This window comes from Tachyglossus aculeatus, unplaced genomic scaffold (genome assembly GCF_015852505.1).
Source record: "Tachyglossus aculeatus isolate mTacAcu1 unplaced genomic scaffold, mTacAcu1.pri scaffold_129_arrow_ctg1, whole genome shotgun sequence".
Taxonomy (NCBI): domain Eukaryota; kingdom Metazoa; phylum Chordata; class Mammalia; order Monotremata; family Tachyglossidae; genus Tachyglossus; species Tachyglossus aculeatus.
Genome location: NW_024044857.1, coordinates 340,850 through 348,041, shown reverse-complemented (window position 1 = coordinate 348,041; position 7,192 = coordinate 340,850). Strand labels below are relative to the sequence as shown.

Sequence of the window (7,192 nt, the reverse complement as noted above, 5' to 3'; positions counted from 1 at the left end):
GCATCAGCCTCTCTATTTTGCAGTGAGGGAGACAATAATGATAAAAATAATGATAATAATAATAATAACAATAGTATTGGCAAAGCACTTATTATATGGCAGGCACTATACTAAAAGATGGGGTGGACACAAGCAAATCGGGTTGGACACCATCCCTGTCTCACATGGGGTTTACAGTCTCAATCCCCATTTTATTTATGAGATAACCGAGGCCCAAAGAAGTTAGGGGACTTGCCCAGGGTCACACAGCAGACAAGTGGTGCATTCAGGATTAGAACCCTTGACCACAAAGGGGTAAGTATCAAATCAATTTTCCAGAGACCATTCTGGTAACTCCTGTTCATCCCTATGCACCCCAGCTCTCGTATATAGCCCCTGTAATAATAATAATAATACTAATTGTAGTATTTGTAAGTGTTTACTATGGTCCAAGCACTATACTAAGTGTTGGGGTACATACAAGCTAATCAGGTCCCACAAGGGGCTCACAGTCTAAGTAGAAAGGAGAACATCCATTGAATCCCTATTTTACAGAAGAGGGAACTGAAGCAGAGAGAAGGGAAGTGACATGCCCAACTTCACAGCAGACAAGTGGTGGATCCGGGATTAGAACCCAAGACCTCGGACTCCCAGGGCTGTGCTCTGTCCACTAGGTCATACCGCTCTTCATTGCAGACATGGTCCATCATAGCTCCAATAGTGATGGTATTTATTAAAATTCTGAATAAGTGCCAGAGCATGGGAATAGTTGCAAGATAATCCTATCTGACACAGTCCCTGTATCACGTATTGATACCAGGCTAAGATGATGGGAGAACAGTTTTCATATCCCCATTTTAAGGTTGAGAAAACTGAGGCCCAGAGAGGTTCTATCCAAGCGCCCACAGCACGCAAATGGCAGAGCTGGGATTAGATTGTGGGCCTCCTGAATCCCAGGACCATATGTTTATTCCATTATATGGTGGCTTTCTTTTTTCCCCTGTGCTTACTCTCTTTCCTTTAATTTCAAAGGAGCGGGATATCCCATGTAATAATAATAATAATAATAACAATAAGGAAAATCGTAGTATTTGTTCAACACTGACTGTGTGTCAGGCACTGCACTAAGTGAAGAGGTTGATACAAGATAAGCAGGTTGGACACAGTGTACATCCCACATGGGGCTCAAAGTCCTAATCCTTATTTTACAGATGAGGTACCTGAGGCCCAGAGAAGTTAGGTGAGTTGCTCAATGTCACCGAGCAGGCAAGGGGCGGAGTCAGGATTCGAATCCAGGTCTTTCTCTCTCCCAGGACCGAGCTGTATTCAATAGGCAACACTACTTCTCCCCTATGCTAGGGGAGACTGCCCTCAGTCAATGCTGGAAACCTGGATGCCTCTTTCATCCTCCTCCTGAGTGTTAACATTGCCTCCAATTTCTTCCTTTGTTTCTTCTTCCTTAGGCAAGCGACAAAACCTCTAAGCAAATGGCCAATCATACATTTGTGATGGAATTCCTCCTCCTAGGGTTCTCGGAGGTCCGGGAGCTGCAGCTGATCCATGCCGCATTGCTCCTCCTGGTCTACCTGGTGGCCCTGATGGGGAATCTCCTCATCGTCGCCATCACCGCCCTCGACCGACGCCTCCACACCCCTATGTACTTCTTCCTCAGGCACCTGTCCATCCTCGACCTCTGCTACATCTCTGTCACTGTCCCCCAATCCATTCACAACTCCCTGAATGACCATAGATCCATCTCCTTCCTGGGCTGTGCTGCCCAACTCTATTTCTTCGCTTGATTTGCTTCACTGGAGATTGTCCTGCTCACAGTGATGTCCTATGACCGCTACGTGGCCATTTGGCACCCCCTGCACTATGACGTCATAATGGAACGAGGGGCCCGTGGGAAGATGGCCGCCGCCTCCTGGCTCGGTGAAGTGATCTCTGGTCTCATGCACACCGTCAGCATCTTTCTCTTGCCTTTTTGTGACTCCAACGTGATCCGCCAGTACTTCTGCGACATCCCCCAGCTATCACCTCTATCCTGCTCGTCCTCCATTGTTCCTGAGTTGTTCCTGATAGGCATTAGCATCATATTGGATTTTGGCTGCTTCCTGTTCGTGGGGGTTTCCTATTTCCACATCTTAACCACTGCAATGAGAATCCCATCTGCGCAGGCCAGAACCAAAGCCTTTTCTATCTGCCTACCCCATCTCGCTGTGGTAGCCATATTTTTCTCCTGTGGATTTATTGCCCACTTAAAAATGCCCTCTGATTCCCCTTCAGTGCTGGACCTGCTGGTATCTGTGTTCTACGCGGTACTGCCACCCGCCCTGAACCCCCTCATCTACAGCCTGAGAAACAAAGACATGAAGTGTGCCCTGGGTCGGGTCCTCAAGAGGAAACGTCCCTGAAAAGAAGGGTGGCCTAATGGATAGAACGCAGACCTGGGAGTCAGAGGACCTGGGTTCTAATTCAGGCTCTGCCAACTGCTTTCTGTGTGACCTTGGACAACTCACTTCAATTCTCAGGGCCTCAGTTTCCTCAACTGGAAAACGGAGATTCCATACCTGTCTCCCTCCTACTTAGACTGTGAGTCCCACGTGGGACAAGAACTCTGTCTGACCTAATTAACTTGCTTCTACCCCAGTACTTAGAGATCAGTGTTTGACACAAGGTAACTTCTTCCTCTTGCCTTGAAGACTTCTCTACTTGGATGTCCTCTTGTCACGTCAAGCTTAACATGTCCAAACCTGAACTCCTATCTTCCCACTCAAATCTTGTCCTCCCCTTGACTTTCCCATCACTGTAGATGGCACCAACATCTTTTCTGCCTCACAAGCTCCTAACCTTGGCATTACCCTTGACTCCTCTCTCTCATTCTACCCACATAGTCAATCCATCACTAAATCCTGTCATTCATTCATTCATTCAATCGAATTTATGGACCACTTACTGTGCACAGAGCACTGTAGTAAGCACTTGGGAAAGTACGATAAAAGAATAAACAGTGACAGTCCCTGCCCACAACGAGCTTCCACCTTCACAACATCCCTAAAATCCACCCTTTCCTCCCCATCTAAATCGTTACCACATTAATACAATCGCTCATCCTATCAATCAATCAATCAATCGTATTTATTGACTGCTTACTGTGTGCAGAGCACTGTACTAAGCGCTTGGGAAGTACAAGTTGGCAACATATAATCCATGCATATGTCATGCATGGATTACTGCATCAACCTCCTTGCTGACTTCCCAATCTCCCGTCTCTCCCCACTTCTGTCCTTACTTCACTCTACTGCCCAGATCATTTTTCTACAAAAACGTTCAGGCCATTGTTTCCCCACTCCTCAAGAAACTCCAGTGGTTACTCATCCACCTCTATATCAAACAAAAACTCATCATTGACTTGAAAGCACACCATCACCTTGCCCCTTCCTACCTCACCTCACTACCCTCTTTCTCCAACCCAGTCCACACACTTTTCTCCTCTAGTGCTAACCGTGTCCCTGTGCCTCGCTCTGTCCTATAATGTCATAGACCCCTGGCTTATGTTCTACCTCTGGTCTAGAACGCCCTCCCTCCTCAAATCTGACAATTACTCTCCCCCTTGTTCAAAGCCTTATTGAAGGCACATCTCCTCCAATAGGCCTTCCCAGACTAGACCCCCCCTTTCTCTTCCCCCACTCCCTTCTGCTTCACCCTGAGTTTTTTCCTTTGCTCTTCCCTCCTCCCAGCCCCAAAGCACTTATTATCCGTAATTTATTCACTGTTATTGATGTCTGTCTCCCCTCTATAACCAGTAAGCTTGTTTTGGGTGGGGACTGTTTCTGTTTATTGTTTAATTGTACTTTCTCAAGCGCTTACTATAGTGTTCTGCACACAATAAACGGTCAATAAATATGATTGAATGAATGAGCAAATGAAAAAAAAAGCCCTCTCTCCTTGCATTTCATTTGGGAGTCACTGAGGTCAAGTGGAAAGAGCAAAGGAGAGCCAGAAGACCCAAGTTCTAATCCTGGCCCTTCCTTTAACCTGCTGTGGAACCCTGGGCAAACAACGTAACCTCTCTGTCTCAGTTTTGTTCTCTGGAACATGGGGATAAAATGCCTCCTCTCCCTCAGTATTACGTGATGAACCCTGTGTGGAACAGGAACTGTGTCTGACAGGAGTCTTCTGCTCCTCTCTCCATGGGACTCTACTGCTACTTTTGTTATTATGGAATTTGTTAAGCACTTATTATGTGCAAAGTGCTGTACTAAGCCCTAGGATAGATACAAAATAATCAATTCAGACATAGTACCATCCCATGTTTGGGTCACAGTCTAAGTAAGAGGGTGGACTAGTATTGAATCTCCATTTTACAAATGAGGAAGCTGGGTCATAGAACTGCCATATATGGGATTCACAGTCTAACATTAGCAATAATGGTGGTATTTGTTAAGTGCTTACTTTGTGTCAAGCATTGTTCTAAGTGATGGGGTAGATATAAAATAACCGGGTTGGACACAGTCCCCATCCCACATAGGATTTACAATCTTAATTCCCATTTTGTAGGTGAGGTAATTGAGGCCCAGAGAAGTGAAGTGACCCACCCAAGGCCACCCAGCAGACAAGTGGCTGAGTGGGATTAGAAGCCAGGTCCTTCTGACTCCCAGGCCCGTGCTCTATCTATTAGGCTACGCTGCTTCTTTCTTCTAAGTAGGATGGGGTAGGATTTAATCTCCATTTTACAGAGGAAGAAACTGAGTCCTGTAGAAGTGACTTGCCCAAGGTCACAATGCAGATAAATAACAGAGCTGGGATTAGAACCCAGGTCCTCTGACTCCCATTTCCGTGCTCTTTCCATTTGGCCAAACTTCTTCTTTTGTATTGATTGTTTTTCATTGGTATGCATCTATCACTTTCTTATGTTGTTGTAGGGTTCTTATGAGAAGAAGCATGGCTTAGTGGAAAAGCATGGGTTTGGAAGTCAGAGGACACGGATTCTGATCTTGACTCCACCACGTTTGTGCTGTGTGACCTGGGGAAAGTCACAACTTCTCTGTGCTTCAGTTACTTCATCTGTAAAATGGGGATTAATATGGTAAGCCCCAAGTGGTGTAAACTTGCTGTAGGCAGTGAATGTGTCTGTTTATTGTTATATTGTACTCTCTCAAGCTCTTAGTGCAGTGCTATGCATACAGCAAGCACTCAATTGATAGGATTGAATGAATGATTAAATGAATGAAAAGAACTGTGTCCAACCTGATTACCTTGTATCTACTCCAGCACTTAGAAACAGTGCTTGGCATACAGTAAGCACTTAACAAACCCCATTATTATCATTATTGTTATTATTATTATTATTATTGTTATTATTATTATTATTATTATTATTATTATTACTTCTCTATTTTTGCATTTCACCAGTTCTCTTCTCCCCATTTTATACTTAAATTATGAGTCCCTTGAGGGCCGGGAGCCATGTTAATTTCCCACCTGAATACTCTCTCCCAGTTTATTACAATACGGTGCACAAAGTATACACTTCATGAATATTATTACTATGACTACTAGTATTATTCCAATACAGTGCTTTGGCACAGAGTAATGGCTATTAACAATGCCTATATCAACAATCCTTATGATAATTGTCATCATTGTTGAAGTTACTGTGCATCTTGAAAAATGTCTTTATTTTCCTTTAGAATCCCTTTCTTCTATCCACTCCCTTCAAGGATGCAACCAGGTAGTTGGTTGCCTATGCTGATTCCTCAGGCTATGAGTCCTTAACAAGCTTCAATGGCCAGGATTTGGGTTTCAGACATGCAAAAATGATGTGGGTTTCTACAGCATGGCATAGTGCATAGAGCATGGGCCTGGAAGCCAGAAGGTCATGGGTTCCAATCACAACTCCACCACTTGTCTGCTGTGTGACCTTGGGCTCACAGTATTAGTCACTTAGCTTGTCTGTGCTTCAGTTAACTCATCTGTAAAATGGGGATTGTGACTGCGAGCCCCACATGAGACAGGGACTGTGTCTAACCCGATTTGCTTATCTCCTCCTCAGCGCTTGGTGTTGTACCAGGCACAGAGTAAGTACTTAACAAATACAATAGTTATTACTACTATCATTACTTCACTCATGAATAATTCTGATCTCACCCCGTTTCCTCCCCACAGATTAGAATGCTGTGTGGACTAGAGAAGCAGCATGGCTGAGTGGAAAGGATCAGAGGACCTGGGTTCTAATTACAGCTCTTCTTAATTGCTTGCTGTGTGACCTTGGCAAGTCATTTCACTTCTCTGTGCCTCAGTTATCTCATCTGTTAAATGGGAATTCAATTCCTCTTCTCACTCCTACTTCATGCCTCTCTTTCCCACATGGCTAGACCCTCCAGAAACTCTCCCAGGGAAGTGGAATTCTGTGTTAATTGCTCCCATGGGAATCAATTAATCTATCGTATTTATCAAGTGCCTACTGTGTGCAGAGAACTGTACGAAGCACTTACAACAGAATACAATACAACAGAATCGGTGGACACATTCCCTACCCACAACAGGCTTACAGTCTATAGGGAAGAAAATGCTCTCTCTTAGCAGCACTGTGCATTTCCCCAAAATAACCCTTAGGAGCTGCTACCAAGATGCCCGAATCAATCAATCAATCAATCAATCAATCACTTGCATTTATTGAGCTCTTACTGTGTGCAGACCAATATATTAAGCACTTGGGAGAGTACAATGCAACAGAGGTGGCTGACAAATTTCCTGCCCACAATGAGCTTATAGTCTAGGGAGAGGGAGACAGATATTAATAGAAATGAATATATTACTGAAATGTGCATACGTGTGGTGGGGCTGAGGGTGGAGTGAATATCAAGTATTTAAAGGGTACAGATCCAAGTGAATGGGTGACGTAGAAGGGAAAGGGTGTTGGCCATCTGAAGGAACCATCACATACTTCAGTATTGGAACACCTCCTTCCAGATACAGGAACTGTATCTAATTCCCATCTGTGTATTATCTCCCATGGTTCACTATAATGCTCTGCACACGGTAAGTGCATAATAAATATTATTACTACTATTAAAAGAGGGCTTAATCGAGGAAGAACTCCTGGAGGAGATTTGCTTTTAATAAGGCTTTGAGTGTGGGACGAATGATTGTCTGCTGACTATGAAGAGAGAGGTTGTTCCAGTTCAGAGACAGGACGTGGGCAAGGGGT

The 7,192-nt window shown here is 44.4% G+C and overlaps 1 pseudogene; it reads left to right on the top strand.

Moving 5' to 3' along the window:
* Positions 1–1,466: 1,466 nt before the first annotated feature.
* On the top strand, positions 1,467–2,393 carry LOC119922857 (annotated as a pseudogene).
* Positions 2,394–7,192: the final 4,799 nt, after the last annotated feature.